Source organism: Hypanus sabinus, chromosome 16, assembly GCF_030144855.1.
Source record: "Hypanus sabinus isolate sHypSab1 chromosome 16, sHypSab1.hap1, whole genome shotgun sequence".
Classification (NCBI taxonomy): Eukaryota; Metazoa; Chordata; class Chondrichthyes; order Myliobatiformes; family Dasyatidae; genus Hypanus; species Hypanus sabinus.
Window position 1 is genome coordinate 44,069,811 of NC_082721.1, and position 21,815 is coordinate 44,091,625.

Sequence of the window (21,815 nt, forward strand, 5' to 3'; positions counted from 1 at the left end):
ATACAATTCTACATCCCCTAGAGGAGAAATGGTGGAAAAGCCCTTTGTTTGTGAAAATAAAATGATTCAGCAGCCTGGCACTGTCCCACGGGAAATGATTCAGGCAAGGGGACTTGAAGGATATTAACAAGACAATGTTTTGTACGTTGCAATCTTTTCTAATGCCGGGTCACGACAAGTGCTGGAGTTGGAAATAGGTACAAGGACACGGAGAGAGAGCCATCCCTCCCCACTCCGACTTCCTTCTCTGTTCGCTTAGAAATCTCTTTTTCTCACCTCAACAATTCCGTCTACCCCCAGGGCAGTCTGTTTTTCTATCGGTGTTTCACACTCTCTTCCTTTCTCCCCCGACCCCTCCTTCCCTCCCTCGACACCCCCTTCTCTTCCTCGCTCCCTCTTTCCCTCCCTCGCCCCCTCCTTCCCTTCTCCACCAACTGCAAGACTGTAGGATTTCAGATTGCCGGACTTCCTTTGTAGGAGCCGTTCAGCCCGCGCGAGTCTCCTCCCTCCTCCCACCCAAATGAGAATGTTAAGCGCATACAAGTGTAAAAGACTCAGACACGGAAATCATTCCTCCACTGAACATCTTTATTAGCAATTTATGGCCGTTGCCATCTGTCAGTCTGATACTGCTGAGAAATCATTAACAGATTCATGAATAACTTCAATCAGATCCATCCCTGGTAACAGAGAAAACAATTCACTAGCTGATGTTTCTAATGATGACAAGTAGCAGGCCAGTTTTACCCCCACGTAGCTTCTCCGAGAATGAAAAGGAGCAAAATCAGTCTCGGGTGGAAATATTATAACAACACAATGGAAACCACAGAACTCTGGTCAGAGTTCGGAGTACAGTGAAGAGAGTGGTAGAGGGAGGTGAAAGATGCAAAAAAAAAAATCTGTTCGAAGCAAACAAGTACGAGGCTGCGTTCATTTTTAACAGTTGGACTGTGTGACTTGCGGATGTTGTCGAAGCCGCTCCGAGATTAACCACGCAGGAGTATACCTTGCCACTACTCCAGTCTGTGCCGGGCACCGTCAGGTAGCTGCTGAGACTGAAAGTTCTGTCCGTGTTCCGCCTCACTGCGCTGGTTTTCACCTCACGGCTGGTTGGACTCCCGTCCACTGTCCAGCTGACGACAGGGAAGCCCACCGTCAGCTTACTGACCAGGCAAACTGAGGTGCCGGTTCCTTTAGCGGAGATCTCCTCGTCTGACGGCCCCAGCAGTTTCACTGAAGGGTCGGGGAGCTGCTGATCTGGATCGGGAACAAGAGGAGATATTTTTCATGTCAATGAATATCTCACGATATTTCGTAGTTGGATGGAAGCGCGAGTGAAAAGTTCCAGCTTCAAAGAATGGGGCTCAGTGTTTTGCTAGGGTGCAATTCAGTACCAATGGACGTCTTTGCACTTTAGTCAACACTGAAGGACAGGACGTTTGTGGCCAAATCCTGCAGAGTCGCTGGATTACAGCATCACCAGCTCGCTGACATCATTTCCAGCTCTTGGGATCTTCCTCGGCCTGTGCCAACAGTGACACGTTCCTTCCCTTTGCTCCATCCACTCATCACCAATGTGCCCCCTCCCACCTGTGTCACCCACAGCTGTAATGTGAGTAAACCTATTTCTGCGCTTACCCAGAATGCAGGGCAACATGTGCGTATTCCTGACTTTCATAGAGCTGGTGTAGGGAAGTCACAGTGTGACCATATAAATATAACAATCACAGCACGGAAACAGGCTACCTCGGCTCTTCTAATTCTTGCCGAACACTTACTCTCACATCGTCCCACCGAACTGCACTCAGCCCGTAACCCTCCATTCCTTTCCTGTCCATATACCTATCCAATTTTACTTTAAATGACAATATCGAACCTATCTCTACCATTTCTACTGGAAGCTCGTTCCACACAGCTACCACTCGTGTAACCCCTAAACCTTTGCCCCCTAACTCTCAACTCATGTCCTGTTGTTTGAATCTCCCCTACTCTCAATGGAAAAGGCCTATCCACGTCAACTATATCTATCCTCCTCATAATTTTAAATATCTCTATCAAGTCCCCCCTCAACCTTCTACACTCCAAAGAATAAAGCCCTAACTTGTTCAACCTTTCTTTGTATCTTATGTGCTGAAAACCAGGTAACATTATAGTAAATCTTCTCTGTACTTTCTCTCTATTTTCTTGGCATCTTTCCTATAATTCTGTGACCAGAACTGATCACAATACTCCAAATTCAGCCTCACCAATGCCTTGTACAATTTTAACATTGCATCCCAACTCCTATGCTCAATGTTCTGATTTATAAAGGCCAACATACCGAAAGCTTTCTTCACCACTCTATCCACATGAGATTCCACCTTCAGGGAACTATGCACCATTACTCCTAGGTCACTCTGTTCTACTGCATTCTTCAATGCCCTACTATTTACCATGCATGTCCTATTTTGATTATTCCTACCAAAATGTAGCACCTCACACTTATCACTATTAAATTCCCTCTACCATCTTTCAGCACAGTCTTCGAACTGGCCTAAATCTCTCTGCAAGCTTTGAAAACCTACTTTATTATCCACAACGCCACCTATCTTAATATCATCTGCATACTTACTAATTCAATTTATCAGCCCATCATCCAGATCATCCATCATCATGATGATACGGAAGCAATTTCTGTGGATGTAGAGAGGTGGGACCTGGGGCCGCATTCTGAGAAGCTGGAACTCCTCATGCTGGCTTCCAACAAACCCAAGGAAAAGCGGCCAAACTGATGGGATTGAAACCGCGCAAACGTAGAGTTGGTCGATCAATTTCAGAAACGAAATATTAAAGTGCCAGGGATACAATATATGACACCAGAGAGAAAACACAACTGGAAAAAAAGAGCTTGTTTAAAGGCGATAACAATTCACACACAATTCAATATTCACTGAACACAACTTCATCGACCCACGACTACGTGGCATGACTGGATCGTAAGATTTCGTTTTCATTATCAAATTCGAGAAGAAATATTAATGTATAAACTATTAAATACTAGGTGACCATATTCACGCAGCTAGTAATTGCAGGCGAGATTTCCCTGTCACTTACCTGTAACAAAGAGCTTGGTCCCTGGGCCCAACAAGTTATAATTGCCCGATGAAACCCACTTTGCGCAGTAATAGACGACAGCGTCATTCAGCTCCACATTTTTTATGTTTAACTGGTAAACGGTGCCGGTGCTGTTGGCTGTCGACGTGAAACGGTCGCTGCTAAAGCCAGGCCTATAGATCGCGGCGCTGTGCGAGTGATGCTAGTACAGCATCCATTGTGGAACCGTTCCCGGTGTCTGCTTGTTCCAATGTATAGCATACTTATGTACCAATATACATAATGGCCATCCTTTGTTCCGATGTAACATTCCAGCGCGGCCATGGCTCCTGGACTCACCGACACGGTCGGAGGCTAATTGAGGCTAATTTTGACGTGAACAGGCTGTTTCCATTGAGAGTAGGGGAGATTCAAACTAGAGGACATGATTTGAGAGTTAGGGGGCAGAAGTTTAAGGGAAACACGAGGGGGTATTTCTTTAATCAAAGAGTGATAGCTGTGTGGAATGAGCTTCCTGTAGAAGTAGTAGAGGCCAGTTCAGTTGTGTCATTTAAGGTAAAATTGGATAGGTATATGGACAGGAAAGGAGTGGAGGGTTATGGGCTGAGTGCGGGTAGGTGGGACTAGGTGAGATTAAGGGTTCGGCACGGACTAGGAGGGCCAAGATGGCCTGTTTCCGTGCTGTGATTGTTATATGGTTATTTGTTATATATGGAGAGTCTGGGATTCTCCAGCTGTAAAAAAAAACAGGAATTCAGCTTTAACCATTGACGCTTTAATGTGACCCCTAAAGCCCACGTCAACAAACACTGGCAGTGCAGTCAAGCCGCCGGTACTTACAGCTCAGCAACATTGCCAGAGACCAGAAAAAGCACAACGTCCGTATCTTTGCTGTCCGTCAGCTTCCTACGTCCCTTCAGCCGATGGATCTGTGACAGACTGTGGCCGCCGTCGCCAACCGTTGGGCTCCGAGGGGTGTAAATGCCATCGTGGATAGGGATGGCAACATTCTGGTGTAATGTCTATTGTCTATTTGTAGTGCAGTAATTTTGCATATATTGTATAGCACCGATATTTGTAATAAAAGATTTTGTAATAATAATTAAAAAAAACAAAAAAAATGGTACATATTTATAGAGCCGTCCATACCAGGGAGGAAACCAATGCAAATCAGCGTGACTCACACTGACCAACCAGAGCAACACACACAAAATTCCCGAGGAACTCAGCAAGCCAGGCAGGATCTAGGAGAAGAATACCATCGCCGTTTCGGGCCGAAACCCTTTGGTAATATTTGTCCGCTTCTCTATCCTACGCCGGATTCACGGTTTCAATCTCTATTCACTCTTTCCTGTCTTTCCTGCCGAGTTCCTCCGGGACTTTGTGTGTGCTGCTCGGATTTCCAGCATCTGCTGATTTTCTCTTCTTTCTGATCAACTAGAACAAAGGATTTGAAACCTTCCTATTCACCGTCTCACACCATCAGCATGAGGCGGTGTCACTGGCGGCAAAGAGCAGATCAGTTGATAAAACAAAAATGTATGAACAGACTGTTCTGGGTCTGATGTCTCCCAAATTTGCACAGGAGGCAGATACAAAGCTCCGTGTCCTCTTTTGTGCCCAGCAAATCTGCAACAGACAACCCTCAGATCTACAGGTTGCGGACCCACACGAAGTGCTGCTGGAAGCTCAGTGGGAGACTGATGAACGCTGCCGACTGCGCAGTCCAGCAGTACGTGCATTGTAGTCGGTGCAGCCAAAGTTAAAACTGCACAGGCTGGAAAGTCTCTTGATCAATTAAAGGGGAATCTCCAGAGGGAGCCACTTGACTGGCTATCGTGCCATATTTGTGTGTACTTTTTAAAGTTTATGTCACTGTTTCTTCCCTGGATTTGAAATAAATATATTTCCATGATTCAGTTGTTGCCACTTTCCATTCCTCACACATCCAGGGAAAATGGAGCAGACAGTACAGACTTACTGTTTCCACACAAATCATTCAGATGTTGAGTTCAATTCCACCCTGACTGCTCGAGGAATTGAAGTCTGTCTGAATATGGGGATAGAATCTGTTCTGAGTAGCAGTAAGATGCAGAAAGCTATTGTGTACGTTGGTACGAGCAGACAGCGGAAACAATTCTACGATGGGTTCTCCCGTATTACTATACACACACAGTGACCCGATACACAGGCAGAGTTATTAACCCTTTGGGAGAGGGAGCCTCTCATCTTAGGCACTATGGTAGCGTAGTGGTTAGCACGACGTAATTACAGCTTGGGTCGATCTTGTGTAAAACGTTTAATTTTGGCACTGGCTGTAAGGAATTTCTACTTTCTCTTAGTGAGTGCGTACGTTTCCTTCGGGTGCTTCGGTTTCCTCCCACATTCAAAGTACGCACAGGTTAGTAGGTTAACTGGTCATCGTAAATGTTCCATTATTAGACTAGTGTTAAATAGGTTGTTCAGGCCGGAAGGGCCTGTTCCTTTGTCTCTCCAAATAATTAAACAAATAAATCATTACCCGTCCATGTCAGTCTCCAATCGCACATCATACACTCGGCGGACAGGTCCCATTGAGTTTCCATACGCACGTGTGATCAACAAATATCCAAAGGAATCAACAACATTTTTGTGTGGGTGGAGTTCGGGAGGGGGAATTCAGGCAACAGGTCATTGCATAGTAATTTTGTTTTGAGTGTCGTCTTCACCTGTTCCTTGAGATAGTCTGATAAAAGGGACAGGTGTTGTTGTCAGCTGCAGGAGCTGGGTCTCTGGTGTTTATTGTTCGAGCAACCATAGTCCTTGCCCAAGGCTGAATGCTTTGTGTGCAGCAGGTTGCTGGAGGTGCTCATCCTGTGGTTAAAGTTAATGAAGATAGTGGGAGACTGGGTGATCACCATATAGCCAGACGAGCAGACAGATTGGCCACAGGAGTCCCCTGAGGACACACTGCTCCATGACTGAATGATATTCAGAGTACTGTTTGTGTGTCTTCTCCTGGGCCAGAGGATGAACATATGGTTCATTGTGTCCGTCTTGCAAGTGGGTCCATTGTGCTGGAAGAGAGTAGAATGATCTGCAGAGGAACAAGAGAGAAGATTCTCAACATTAGCAGTCACCTGAGTTTCCTGTGGCACAGAGATGATTCAGGGCAGGTACGTTGTGTAACCCCCTGTGTCGCCTCAGGCTCGCTCAGCTCGTTCTCGTCTAGGGGGAGCAGTCTTCGGCCCCGCCAAACTGGGTAATCAGCTGGTGTGGATGCTGTGTGATGTCCCCGCCTCGCCCAAAAACAGACAGTACACCATATGCGATTAAATGAATACAATTTATAAAGGTTACTATAACTAAGTGATTAATAACGATACAGTATATATGAAGAGAAAATTAAAGAAAAGGCGCCAAACTTATCAAAGTCCAAACCACTTCGTGCACAACCGTTGGAGCTCAATTACTGAAGTCTTCTGGCCACCATTCGATCCCCTCCGAACTCCTCGACTCGCAGCTCAGGACCCTCCGAACTCCTCGACTCTCCAAACAGCTCAGGACCCTCCGAGTGGTCAACCAAGCACATCTAGCTTCATCCCACCCCTCCTCGGAGAATCTCCCGGCCTCGGACCCCCCTTTGGGGTCCGATCCTCGCCCAGCTTAGAGCATTGCGTCCTCTCTCTCGACCCCCTCGCGCCGATCTGCCCAAAAGCCCGTCAACAAACGCTTACAGACTCAGAAGAAAGAACATTAATCCCCATTTGGTTTACAAAGGAATACCATTCTCGTTATCAGTAAATTAGCATTACTGCTAGTTAACAAAAGGAAACCCTTTCCCAACAGTAACAAAGAAAAAAAAAGAAACCCCCTTTACACACTTCCTCCACCAAATAAAAGTCATGTCCTCATGACTACTAAATAACTCGCCACCTTTCCTGCCAACACCCAAGCACAAACAGTGACATCTCCTCCCCACACAGTAACCCTCACGCCCTGTTCCTCAGGCGCTACTTAGGCCAACTATCTGGGAGTTCCCTAACCCTTCTGAGGCCTCCGTACCCCCTCACCTAAACCCTTCAGGCTCGGACACAACTGGGGATACCCTGGGCCCACTACCAACTCCTCTCTCAACCTCTCACTCATGCCCCACACTGCACACAGCTAGCCCTCCCCGCTACACCTGACTCAATGGGAGAAGGGCCAAAGGTCTCTTCCTCAATCGAGGGAAAGTCAGCAAAAGGCAGCATGTACCACACATCCAGCACATCATCCATCGAATCTGTATTCTTCCTCATTCCTGTGATCGGTAGCTGCTGTTTGATCTTCTCCAAACGGAAACACGTGGCCTGCACTGCTCCCGCAGTCTCTTCAGCCTCCTGTTCAGTATTCACTGCACTTCTCTCCAGCTTTTTCTTCCTCATGATTTCTTCCAGATCAACTTTCAGGTTTTGCACTTCATTTGAACTGTCGATGGTCATCTTCAAGTTCCCTTCAAGCTTCCGCTTCTCTCTTCTGAGATTCGTCTGTAATTTCTTCACCTCTGCAAACTCCCCTCTCCGGGTTCTCAGTTTGCTATTACCCTCAGTCAGACAACTTTCTTCATTCTCTCCAACTTGTAAGTCTTCTGAATGGTTCCAGATCACTTTCTCCAGTCTCTCCGTCTTCATTTCAAACTTGGTTCCGTAGAGACAGTCACTCACGAGCTGCGACCTTCGCCAGCCCTGGCACGTGTCCCGAAAACACTTTAACTCGGTAGTTCTCAGCTGCTCCTGCAACGACCTCACTTCATATTCTCCTGAGGCAAATCCAAATACCAAGAGATCATCCACATACACCAAAACTCCAAACGCCTCCACATCCCCTATGGTCTTCCACCTGCCCCGCAGGAAGGTTGCAAGGGCTCCAGATATGCCCTGTGGCATCTTTTCGGACCCGAAGACTCCTAGGGAATTTATAACGGCCGTCTTCTCCTTGTTGGCCCCACTCATCAGGATCTGGCAACATCCACTCCTCAGATCCAGCACCTTAAACCACTTCACACCACTCAGACAGGCCATCGCCTCTCTGGCCCTCAGGGCCATATTCTGGTCACTGACAGTGCGCCTCTTCAACGCAATATAATCCATACACACGCTGCCTACAATTTCCACGGCTGTAGGGGCCAGTCGCCGCAACCTCTCTCTCTCCGAGGTGTCTTCAGCAGTCAACTCCCCTCCCTTGTGGTATTTCGCAGCGTCCACGAAGAGGGTCTCACCCTCAGATACTTCCCCCAGGCCGTACCACCACTGGCTCTTGTTTGAATTCGGTATCAGCCCAATGCTGCTACACACGTCCGCACAAGCAGCTCGAAACCCTGGGTGCATCGACAATTTCTCCAAACAGCGCTCACCCGCCTCCTCCGGGCAGGCCCCCAAGCGCACCAGCAGGATTTTGGTTCTCTCTAGAACAGAAACGCTGCCCGTCTCAACAGGGTCCGGACACATCAGCATTAACAATTCATGAACCTCAGTCTCCTCCACATTTGCCTCTAAGAACTCCATTTTCACTGACCAACAACCGTTGTCTGGATAATCACCGGCACTGGTACCCCGAATCTCCAGTGTCCTCAATGTTGTCAAGTGTAAATGCTTCCAATAACGGTTATGAAACAAACTGTACAGCAACTTCACCGGCGCCCCGGTGCCGAGGATGGCTTTAACTTGACTTCCATCCATCCGTAACAACACCTGTGCGCATGGCCCCTCTAAGCCTTCAGGAATAGGGTCTGTTCCTTTCGGGAGTTCCTTGGTACATTGCTGGGAACGTGCTCCCCCAGAGACCCCAAGCCGTTCCCCCACTGGGCCTCCTCTAAGTTTCCCGACACCTCTCGAATCAACGGAACAACTGATCCCCTTGACAGATCCCCTTGGCACCACAAGCAATTTATCTGCCCCCCTAGGCAAAAAGGGATACCCTAAAAACTTCCCACCAATCTCCTGCCCCAGATATAATAAGCCCCCCAGCTGCGGCATTTGACTTCCAGTCGAACCACACGCATTTTCCCACACTTTCCCAGAACTGGCAGCGGTCACTTCGAGGTAATTGCGCCTGACAGTTCTAACAAAGTCACCAGCCCGCCTACTCAAACTTTCAACCCGTCCCTGTCGCTTTTCCTCAGCCAAGCACTGCCACTCATCCAACAACTGAGAGGTCCGCTCCGCCCACGCCTCCGCCCCTTTAGGGCTGGACATTATTCCAATAACCGGGCGGAACTCACCACTGCTGAAACATCACAACCTGTCACTCCTCACTCTCCAAACAGTACGGACAACCCATGGTCCCACCACCATTTCGTCAGCCAACAGCAACCACCCCACCCAACACACACGCAGCGATAACCAGCAATCGCACACCCACAAAGGCACACCAGCTCTTCGCCGCAGACACAATTTAAAGAGGGTGATCACACAGCTTCCACAGAAATCAATCCCGGACGAGCACCCACAATGTAACCCCCTGTGTCGCCTCAGGCTCGCTCAGCTCGTTCTCGTCTAGGGGGAGCAGCCTTCGGCCCCGCCAAACTGGGTAATCAGCTGGTGTGGATGCTGTGTGATGTCCCCGCCTCGCCCAAAACCAGACAGTACACCATATGCGATTGAATGAATACAATTTATAAAGGTTACTATAACTAAATGATTAATAACGATACAGTATATATGAAGAGAAAATTAAAGAAAAGGCGCCAAACTTATCAAAGTCCAAACCACTTCGTGCACAACCGTTGGAGCTCGATTACTGAAGTCTTCTGGCCACCATTCGATCCCCTCCGAACTCCTCGACTCGCAGCTCAGGACCCTCCGAACTCCTCGACTCTCCAAACAGCTCAGGACCCTCCGAGTGGTCAACCAAGCACATCTAGCTTCATCCCCCCCCCCCTCCTCGGAGAATCTCCCGGCCTCGGACCCCCCTTTGGGGTCCGATCCTCGCCCAGCTTAGAGCATTGCGTCCTCTCTCTCGACCCCCTCGCGCCGATCTGCCCAAAAGCCAACAAACGCTTACAGACTCAGAAGAAAGAACATTAATCCCCATTTGGTTTACAAAGGAATGCCATTCTCGTTATCAGTAAATTAGCATTCCTGCTAGTTAACAAAAGGAAACCCTTTCCCAACAGTAACAAAGAAAAAAAAAGAAACCCCCTTTACAGTTGTCTCTATGGTGTCCCGGACACTAATCCCTGTTCAGTGATTTCACAGGAAAATCCTGGATGGGGAGAATGAAGGGATGCCAATTTCTTCAAACATTTCCAAGATGTTTGGTCTTGTGGTGTAATGGGCCAATACAAATTGGCCCAGGTTTGCAGATGAGTGTCAGGATTTGAAGGGAATGTGAGAGGAATGGAAAGGGATTGGTACAGGACTAGTGTAAATCAGCGTATGACGGAAAGCACAGAGACAGCATGGTGAAGAACCTGTTTCCATGCATTATGACTGAAAGCAGTCAGAATTAAGTTCAGTCAGAAGCGTACCAGAGTGCCGGACAGCTTGTGGAAAGTGTGTGGAGGCAGATACTGGTGAAACATCAGATAAAGTTCAGAATCAAAATGTCGAGCATGGTGCAATAGTGTCCTGAGCTGCGTATATTTAGATGCTACTGGTTTCATAGGAAAGATGGATAATCGTGCTGGAAATTAGGTAACAGGTTTACAAATAGGATCCATGTGTACTGACGAGAATATGTTGATGGGGCAAAATTTCCATCAAGAGAATGAGTTGCAACAAAAAAGGCAGACAAAATTGAAAAGAGTGAATACAGGACTGAAGATGTTGTATTTGAATGCAGAATAAGGTAGGTGATTTTGCAGCATAGTTACAGATTGGCAGGGATGATGTTGAAGGCATCACTGAATTATGGTTGAAAACAGATCACAGCTGGGAGCTTAATGACCACATTGTATCACATTGTATCAAAAGAAAAGGCTGGAAGGCAAAGGGGGTGGCATTGATCAATTGGTTAAAAAAGTGAAATCAAATCATCAGGAAGAGGTGACATGGGGTCGGAGGGTATTGAATCATTGTGGATAGAGCTAAGGAACTGTAGGAGTTAAAAGACTCAGATGGGAGTTGTACACAGAACCCCAAACAACAGTAACAATGTGGCTTACAAATTATAATGTGAGATATAAAATGCATGCAACAAAGGAAATGTAACAATTGTCATGGGGAATTTTAATATGTAGGTATATTGGGAAAATTATGTTGGTGCTGGATTCTAGGAGGAGGAATTTCTAGAGTGCCTACAAGATGGCTCTTTAGAGCAGCTCATGGTTAAACCCACTGGAGGATCAGTTATTCTACATTGGGTGTTGTGCAGTGAACCAGAATTGATTAGACAGCTTTAAGGTAAAACAACCCTGAAGGGAAAGTGATCATAATTTGATCAAATTCACCCTGAAATTTGAAAAGGAGAAGTTAATGTCAGAGATACCAGTATGACAGTGGAGTAAAATAAATTACAGAGGAATGAGAGAGGAGCAGGCCAGAGTTCATTGAAAAAGAATCCTGGCAGAGATGACGGCAGAGCAGCAATGGCTGTAATTTCTGAAAGCAATTTCAGAGGCATAGGAATGGTGTATCCCAAAGAGGAAAATTTATTTGAAATGAAAGATGAAACAACTGTGGCTAACAAGAGAGGTCACAGCTGATATAAAAGCTAAAGAGTGGGTACAGAATAGAACAAAAGTTAGTGGGATGTTAGAGGATTGGGAAGCTTTTAAAAATCAACAGAAGGCAACCAAAAATGTCCTGAAGATAAAGATAAAATATGAAATTAAGCTAGCCAATTATGTTAAAGAGGATACCAAAAGTTTTCTCTGATACATAAAATGCAAAATAGAGGTAACTGTGAACATAGGACCTCTGAAAGACAGTACTGGAGAGGTGAAAATACATGTTCCACAGGGATCTCTGCTGGGTCCGATTCTTTTTGTGATATATGTCAATGATTTGGATGATGGAATTGATGGTGTTGTTGTAAAGTTTGCATACAGTATGAAGATAGGTGGAGTGGCATGTAGATTTAAGCAAATTAGATTGAAGCTAGAAAATGATTAGACTGATTCAGAGAATGGGTAAAGAAATAGCAGTTGGAATAAAGTGTTAGGAACTGGATGACCCTGCACTTTGGTGGAAGAAATGAAACAGTTGACTATTGCCTAAATGGAGAAAACATACAAAGAAACTGAGGTGCAAAGGGACTTGGGAGACATTGAGTAAGATTCCCTGAAGGTTAATTAGTTGGTTGCATCTTTGGTGAGGAAGGCAAATTAATGTTAGCATTCATTTCAAAAGGATTACAATCTAACAGCAGGGAGATACATTTGATAATTTATAAAGCACTGGTGAGGCCTCATTTAGCATATTGTGCACAGTTTGGTGCCCCTAATCTTAGAAAGGATGTGTTGAAACTGGAGAAAGTTCAAAGCGGGTTCACAAAAAGGATATTGTGTCATATACAGATCATTTGATGACCCTGGGCCTGCATTCACTGGAATTCAGAAGAATGAGGGGTCACCTTATTGAAATCTATTGAATGGCGAAAGGCCTTGATAGTGTATGTGAGAATCAAAGACCAGAGGACACAGCCTCAGAATAGAAGAGTCTCCTTTTGGCCTGAAGATGAGAAGGAATTTCTTTAGCCAGAGGTTTGTGAATCGTTCGGATTCTTTGCCTCAGGTAGCTGTGGAGAAAAAGTTGTTATGTATATTTAAGACATAGGTTGGCTGAATTTTAATTAGTGAGTCATGAAGGATATGGAGAGAAGGCAGGAGATTGATCTGAGAGCAAAATTGGATCAGGCATGATGAAATGGTGGAGTGGATTTAATGGGTCAAATGGCCTAATTTTTCTTCTATATTTTATGTTCTTATGGAATTATGGAAATGAAGTAAAGTGTAGGAAGCATGAAATCAGTGTTGGTGATCCCAGGATTACTTCCTTTGCTTTACTCTATTGGTTTCAAAAATGCAGGATAGAGGAGCTAAATACTTGTCTGAATAAATAGAGCAGGAGGGAGACTGTAGAAACATGGATGATTGAGTGCAGATCACAGAGAGATGCAGTCTGCCCAGGACAGACAGAAGAACCAGAGTTGGGTACAGGGTCCTCATGGGAAGTTTCCAGGGGAAGGAAAGGAAGAAAACACAATGTAAGGAAGTGAAAACAAAACCAGTGTACGAGAGGATAAAAGTTGCACAAAAAATGAATCAGGAGAGCAGAAATGTCATCTTTTCCAAAGGCAGATTTTGAGAAAGTGCAAGAGGCTCCACAATACATGAATAGTGTACCTAAACTTTAGAATCTTATCCAACAGAGTTGTTGAGTTATAAGGGGTTATATAGTTCCAAATATTTCAACTTAACTTTTTAAGGGTCTGAACTGAGAAAAGTTTTACCAAAAGACCAAAACATTGTTTGAGCAAAACATACAAAATGCAGGAGGTACTCAGCAGGTTATAGGGTTTGAAAGCTTGTTTGCTTGAATGACCTGGACATCTGTTGGCTGGAAATAGGACTTTGGGCTTTGGCTCTTGCTGGGGCATCCATCGCAAACAGGTCAAAGAGTAGAGGCTATACTAAAGTAGGCTACCTCTTCTCCAGCATCAGGGGTTCTTCTCAGCACCTAACACCCTGACTATTCAAAAACATTGTTATGGAAAGAACAATAAAGAATTCTTCTTTATGACAGTATTCCTGAGTCACACCCTGTGATTTCCATGTCTGGAAGTACTGAAAACTGGGAGAAACCCACTGGCATGATGAAGGAAACACTGAACACCACAAAGACCACCATTACTTTTTGGAATGTACAAGGCATGTACAATACTGACAAGCTGGAACAAATATCTGCAGAAGTGCATTGTTACAATCTACATATTGTGGGTGTCAGATGGACAGGGTCTGGCAGACTCATGGGCACAACTGGTGAAACTGTTTTATGCTCAGGAAGTGAATACATTCAGCAACATGTTTGTATAGCTGTCATTTTGAAGAAAGGCATTGGGAAGTGCTTGCAGGAGTGAAAACCAATCAATGGTAGGCTGATTAGAGTCAGGCCGAAGGAGAAGCATGTGAATGTAACTGTGATCCAATGCTATGCTCCAACTAACGATAGTGACATTGAATAAAAGGATGTTTTCTACAAACAGCCACAATTAGAGGTAGAGTCATCATCACGGGGAATCTAAAAACAAACGGTAGAAATACACCTCACACTTCATTTGGGCCATGGGCAAGTATGGATATGGAACAATGAATAACAATAGTGAAAGACTGGTGGAACAGTGTACCATAAGGAATCTGGACAAAGGAAAGACCTTCTTTCCACACCATGAAATCCACAAACTAACAAGGTGCTCATCTATTAGACATGACAGGAACCTGATTGACCATTTGATAATCAGTGGTATGTGGAGACAATCCTTGTTGGATCTAAAGGTGAAGAGAGGAGTAGATACAGGAAGTGATTGCCACTTTGTTGTAGCAGTGATGAAAGTCAAACTGAGAAGCATTAGGACAAGAACTCATATATGTTATGGTGATTAATGTGAGATCTGCCTTCACCATTCAGTTTATAAACAAATTCCAGGCCTTACAAGACCTTTCCAAGGATGTGTCAATAGATAACATCGAAACAATATGGAACTGGATTGTCCCAGTCTTTAAGGAGTGCAGCAAGGCTTTTCTAGGGTACAGAGATGGAAAGAAGAACAAAGAATTAATACAATTGTAAACATGGACAGCCTGAGAAGAAAAATGGAAAATAAAGTGAATGTTAGATTTAAAGAAATGCTGATTTAGCTGAAACTTCAACTAGCAGACACAGAATCTAATAAGAAAGCTAAGAGTCTTGTAAGAAAGAATAAGAGATTCCCCCTGAAAGACCCTGCAGAGGAAGCCAAAGCAGCAGCTAATCGATGCGATCAGGGAAATATATACAAGATTTAATCATTGGTAGTTTGCAGGTCAGATCCAGTGGTCCCAGGAGAGAGAAGAACAGTCTGCTTTTCACAACTGAGAAAGAGCAAGAAGCAGAGAATTTCAGAGAATTACTGCATAGATCAGCTCTAAATGAGGAACCTGACACAAAAGAGGCAGCAGTGGACCTCGACATCAACACAGATTCACACAAGAAAGAAGAGATTGTTGCTGGAATTAAATCAATAAAGTAAAGCAAAGCTCCACGACATCACAATTTGAAATCTGAACTGTTTAAACAGAATCAAAAGTTGCATCAGCCATCCTACAACCACTCTTTGCTATAATCTGGACTTGGGGACAAGTACCCAGGAAATGCACAAAAGGAGTAATGTTACAATCTCTGAGAAAGGAGCATTAAATAATTGCAACAAGTGACATGGCACCACACATTTGTTGTTGCCCAGAAAGATGCTCACCAAAATCATTGTCCAATGGATTACACATGCTGTCAATGTGTGTCTGAGGAAGGAGCAAGCTGGCTTCATAAAGAACAGAGGCTGTGTCAACCAGATCTTCACACTACGTATCATCATAGAGTGGTGGCAGAAACAAATAAATGTGAATTTTGTGACTTTGAAAGGCTGTAATAGCATCTGGAGGTAGAGACTCTGGCTAATTTTCAGATCATACAAGATCCCTTCCAAATTTATCCAGTTTACCAGAATTTCTATGCTAATTTCACCAACACATTTTGGGACAGCAATTGAGCTTTTAAGGCAAGACAGGCAAAGCTGTGTGATGTTGGAGTTATTGTTTAACCTGGTGATCGACTGGGTTATGAGGCATACAATGAAAGATAAACAGAGAGGCATCAGGTGGTCCCTGTTCTCTACATTAGAAGACCTTGGTTTTGCAGAAAACCTCACATTATTATCATATACACACCAGAAATTGCAAGAGAAAACTCAGCACCCTGTGTACTTTTGGTGGACAGTTTAGACTTAGAGCAAGCCAGAGAAAGACTGAGACCATGTCCGTCAATGTAGAGTCTCTTCCTCAAATCAAGGCATCTGGTGTCTGCATGATCTTCCATATTTTCTGGCCAAGAAAGATCTCCAACCACACCCTTTCCTTCAGTGTCATCGGGAGGGCATGGCCAGCAACTTCAGGAGGAATTGGACATGTGATGAAATGAGAGGCCAACTCCAACATCAAGACCGAACTTCATTGGATCTCTGAAGGGTGGAGGAATCCAAGAGACTATAGACAACATGATGCTACACCATAGAGGCAGAAATGTGGACCGGAAGCACACCTGGGACGCAATACAGAATATGGTCAAGGATACACAGAGACTGAAGACCTTCTTTGCTGTCCTGAACACCAGCAACATAACAGGCAGTATATAAGGAAGTAAGTTAATGAAATCAGTCTTCATTTGCAAGTAAATGATGTGAATGTCAGCAACGTGAAATCAGTCATCTTCACATTTATCTCCATTAATCTAATTTAAGTGCAACATTGGCCACCATGACATTTTCCAATTTCCAAACCTCTCTGTGTGGAAGAGAAAGAAAGAATGCCAGATTATGAACTTCAAGTATACTGTGCCCACCTGGGTGAGCTGCGTGAAGAAATATCACAGAGATCTCAGTATATTCTCCCCATCCCAAATGAATTTATTGCCCAGTCCTGAACACTAGCAATTAACAGGAAGGAGGAAGAGAGAATTGATCTCACTATAAAATTTTGAGCTCAAGCTGAGGTTCATAACAAGAGTTTTGACTGCAGAACGAAATCACTGAATGTGATCCTGCATTGTCGCAAAAGGTCAAGATGTTCTTTATTACCATTACAACATTATATCAAGTGACGTGCAGTTTCAGTGCAGTCGCCCGATGTCTTTTAAAGCAATGAAATAGACCACAAGTTACTGAACATGGGGTTCTGAGTCAGCTTCTGAGTGACATTGAGCCTGATGTTGAGAAACTGATACTCACTGCTCTGCCCATCCACCCCAATGAAAGGTGAAAAAGCTCTGAAGTACTGAATAGTTGCACTGTTGATGTCTCTCTGAACTTATTAATGAAAATGGCTTTCAATCTAATTACTGAAAATAAAAAAATACAGTGGGTCCCAGTTAATTGGGATGCATCAGGAACAGTACAAAGAGGCCCAATTAAACAGTTACCCCAATTTGTGGATGTTTCATGGAAACAGTTAAAAAGGTTTAAAAATTCAAATATCGTTGATCTGTATAGTAGGTAATGTATTTAAATGAAATGCAGAACAAATCTGAAGACAACCAAACTACTTTAGCTGTATTAAATTTTTTATTAGTTTCTGATAGTTATTGATGGAGGAAATAATCCAGTGTAGGTTGCCATGTTCTTTTGATTGACTATAAATTAAAAAAAATCAGCACAGACACCAATACAGATAGTGGACTGCCTTCATACAATGCTTTAATGATTGCATCCTCCAAATTTTCATTTTCATTGTAACGTTCAAGATATCTTTTGATACCTTCACATTATTTGTAGGCCCTAAGTTGTTGAAGTAGTGACATTGTTTCTTTGTCAGTCCTCGCTGTAGTTGGCACCTCCAAGCCAAGTAAGCAAAGCAGCAATGGATTGCATTCCTGCTTACTACTCACCAGCTATTAGTGACAGAAATCACTATATTTTGAACATAAACACAGGCAAGTGTTAAAAAGTGTTTAAAACTACTTAAAAACTGTTCGCTCTCAGCAGAATTTAGTGCTTAATTCCCACAAGACTGATGCTAGCTAAAACTGGTTCAACACAGTGTCCTGTCCCAATTAACTCTGAAGTGTCCTAACTAAACAAAGGGCATCTGGTCTATTTTTTCATTTGGTTTATGTTCTTTAAAAATAATCCCAAATACGCAGGTGCCCTAATTAACCGATGGGCTATTTAACTGGAATCCACATAGCTTTAAATAGTTTTTTTTAAACCTGTATAAGGGGGACTTCAAGTCTTAACCAATAGAGATGTACATAATTATTAGTGTGATAGATGGAGGAATACCAAGAGTATTTTTCCAACTGCATGAGTGCCTACAATCAGAAGACATTAGAATAAGATAAGAGGTAAGACACTTAGAAAGAATCTGAGCAAGGATTAGATTCACACAGAGAGTGAAATTTCACACAGCAAAATTGCATGGGCTGATAAATGACAAGTAATATTCACATCACGGAACTGTTGGATTCGGATCATGTCCAACAAATGTGTGTCTGACGTCCTACCCTCAGCATTTATTGCCATCAGCATCTCTGAGCCAACTACACCCAATGTCTTGGGGATCACTGTTGATTATCAATTCAAAAGGATCAGCTATATGAATATTGCTGTTATAAGAGCAAATCAAAGACTGATTCACCTGCTTTAACAAAGACTTTTCACCATTTCTGAGGTCTAAGAGAAGAGCAGGATGCAATATTCTCCTCTTGATGATGAGTATAGCTCCAACAACATTCCAAAATCTCAACACTGTACAAGATAAGGGAGACCAATTGATTGGCACTCTACTTGTCACCAGAAACATTTATTCCCTCCTCCACTGGCCTACAATGGATGCACTGTGACCCATTTACAAAAAGTCCTGTTGTTACTTACCCAGATTACTCCAACACAATTTGCCAAATTTGTGAGCTCTACTACCAAGGTAACAAGAGCAGAATGTGTCTGCACATGCAGGTTCACTTCCAAGTTACTTACCATCCTGAGATGAAAATATACTGATGGACCTTCATTGTCACTGGTCTCCCCATCCAACACCACCATGGGAGTACCTTCAGTAGAGGCACAACAGCAGTTCAAGAAGGCAACTTATCACCACTTTCTCAATGACAGTTCAGGCAATGAAGGGCTGATGGAGAAATGAATGTATCACTAAAATGTGTGGAGCTCTGGATGTATGGATGTATAGGCAAGGCTGCTAATATTTAATAGTAGAAATTAAAATAACAGAATTACAAACAGATTAGAAAGGGAGAGGTTGTTTGCATCAGAATAGATTCAAGAACTAGGGATTATGAAATGACGGGGAATGGCAAAAGTGACATGAAGATAATCTTCCTCACACTGTGAGTGATAAGAGAATGCACTGCCAGGGGTGGCAGAAAGGTTCACTTGGAATGCTTAGAGGGGAACAAGATAATTGTCTATATTGGGAGGGTTATGGAATGAGGGCCGAGGGATTGGGTTTGCTGGAGTATTCTTACATCAAGCTGGTCTGAGGTCAACAGTCCAAATGGCTTCATTTCCTCAGGTACTGATTCTGTGACACTGAATTGTTTAGGTACCTCTAATGTCAACATCTGATCCTGAGGATGTACTCAAACCTGGCAACTCCCTTCCAAGTAAAATCCTCCTTGATTTGAAGTAGTTAATAAGGTATATATTTGTCTAATATTTCCCAGAATCTTCATTTGATTTAGTTCTGTAGTCACTGAGATTAAATAGGAGCTCCCAATTTCAGTGAAGCACTCCCTTTGTTACACTACAGTGGGATCAACACCCTTATCCTGTGGCTATGTCATTGTATTGAATTCTTTCAAACCTGAGTAGAACAACACACATGAGAAGTTCCTTTAGTGACACCTTTTCACCAGTGGAACAGCTGAAAAATACCCTTCACATCAGAGTGCTGTATACAAAATATTTAAAACAGAAACATAATGCAAAAATACCAGTGAACGTTTCAACTATAGGTGAGCAAAATTATTGTGTGTTTATTTCCAGTATTTCAGCTGTGAATTAAGCTACTCCCAGTCCTTGGAATGCCATTATCAGTGGTACTGATACATTGATGCTATTGACTATCACATTCAAACTTATCTGTCAACAGTAGAATATTAATATGGTCATATTCTATTCATAGACAAAATTTATCATGAGATTATCGACTACTTCAAATAAAATAAGGACATTGGGGGAGGGGGGGTCAGCTGCACTCATTATAGTACAGAAAAATATTTTTAAGGCATGGCTGCAGAGGGTTGGTCCTGTACCTGTGGTGGTTCAGTCCAAAGACCGTAGTCTGGTCCGCGGACTCTGGACTCTGGGTTTTCCGGCGGTCCCTTGCTGCAGTTGGACTTAACTAGAAGCTCCTGAGGCTCATATTGGAACTGGGAATATCACTGACCCTGGTATTGAATGTGGTTGTGGTTGTGAAGATTTTCATGGCACAGATGACTGGTGAAAGGCTAGAATGGACTCTTGCTATCTTTGGGGCTGTGTTGGAAGAACCCTGGCTAGAATGGACTCTTGCTATCTTTGGGGCTGTGTTGGAAGAACCCTGGCTTCTGATAGCTGGTAGTAGTTGGAGTGGTCATTGCCTTAAGGATTCAGCTGTTTTCTGGGCCAGCTGGGTGGTTGACAGCCATTCTGAGCTAGGTAGGGATCTGGTTGTTTCTGTAGCCAGCCAATGCTGCTGGCTGTAATGGCTACTTGGAGCTACAATGATGCAGATGTGGAACTATCTGTTGTTCCTTGGTGTTTGTCTCTTCCTGTCCTCACCTCTGTGGGGTAAGTCAGGCTGTTCTGCCATTATCCAATGGATGGTCCTGCCCTACCCTAGTGTGGAGTTATAGATAAGTCCTGGCTTGTTTGTGGATAAGTCCTGGCTCTATGTTGATGTACAATTCCTAGTTTTCCCCTAGCTCCAGCCTCAAGCCTCAAGATCCAAACCTGCAGCCTCCAGCCTCAGGACCCAAGCCTGCAGCCTCCAGCCTCAAGGCCCAAACCTCCAGCCTGCAGCATCAAGACCCGACTCAAGACCCAAGCCTGCAGCCTGCAGCCTCAAGACCGAAGCCTGCAGCCTGAAGACCCAAGCCTGCTGCTTACAGCCTCAAGACCCAAGCCTCAAGACCCAAGCCTGCAGCCTGCAGCATCAAGACCCAAGCAGGCTGCTTACAGCCTCAAGACCCAAGCCTGCAGCCTGCAGCCTCAAGACCCAAGCCTGCAGCCTGCAGCATCAAGACCCGACTCTAGACCCAAGCCTGCAGCCTGCAGCTCCAAGCCTGCAGCCTCCAACCTACAGCCTCAAGACCCAAGCCTGCAGCCTGCAGCCTCAAGACCCAAGCCTCCAGCCTGCAGCCTCATGACCCAAGCCTGCAGCCTCAAGACCCAAGCCTCCAGCCTGCAGCCTCAAGACCCAAGCCTGCTGCCTCCAGCCTCCAGCCTCAACACCCAATCCTTCAGCCTGAAGCCTCAAGACCCAAGCCTGCTGCCTGCAGCATCCAGCCACAAGCCTCCAGCCTGCAGCCCCCAGACCCAACCCTCATCCTCGACCCTAGCCTCCAGCCTCAAGACCCAAGCCTCCAGCCTGAAGCCTGAACATCCAAGCCTGCTGCTTGCAGCCTCAAGACCCCAGCCTGCAGCCTCAAGATCCAAGCCTGCAGCCCCAAGCCTGCAGCCCCAAGCCTTCAGCCTGCAGCCTCAAGACCCAAGACTCAAGACCCAAGCCTCGACCCAAGCCTGCAGCCTGCAGCCTCAGGACCCAAGCCTCCAGCCTGCAGCCTCAAGACCCAAGCCTGCTGCCTGCAGCCTCAAGACCCAAGCCTGCAGCCCCAAGCCTGCAGCCTCAAGCCTCCAGCCTCCAGCCTCAAGACCCAAGCCTCCAGCCTCAAGACCTAAGACCCAAGATTCCAGCCTCCAGCCTCCAGCCTCAAGACCCAAGCCTGCAGCCTGCAGCCTCAAGGCACATGTCTCCAGCCTGCAGCCTCCAGCCTCAAGCCTCAAAACCCCCTAGTCCC

At 44.9% G+C, this 21,815-nt stretch overlaps 1 pseudogene; it reads right to left on the reverse strand.

The window, feature by feature from the left end:
- The window catches only part of LOC132405898 (uncharacterized), a 47,823-nt pseudogene that overhangs the window by 21,413 nt on the left and 4,595 nt on the right, over window positions 1-21,815 (reverse strand).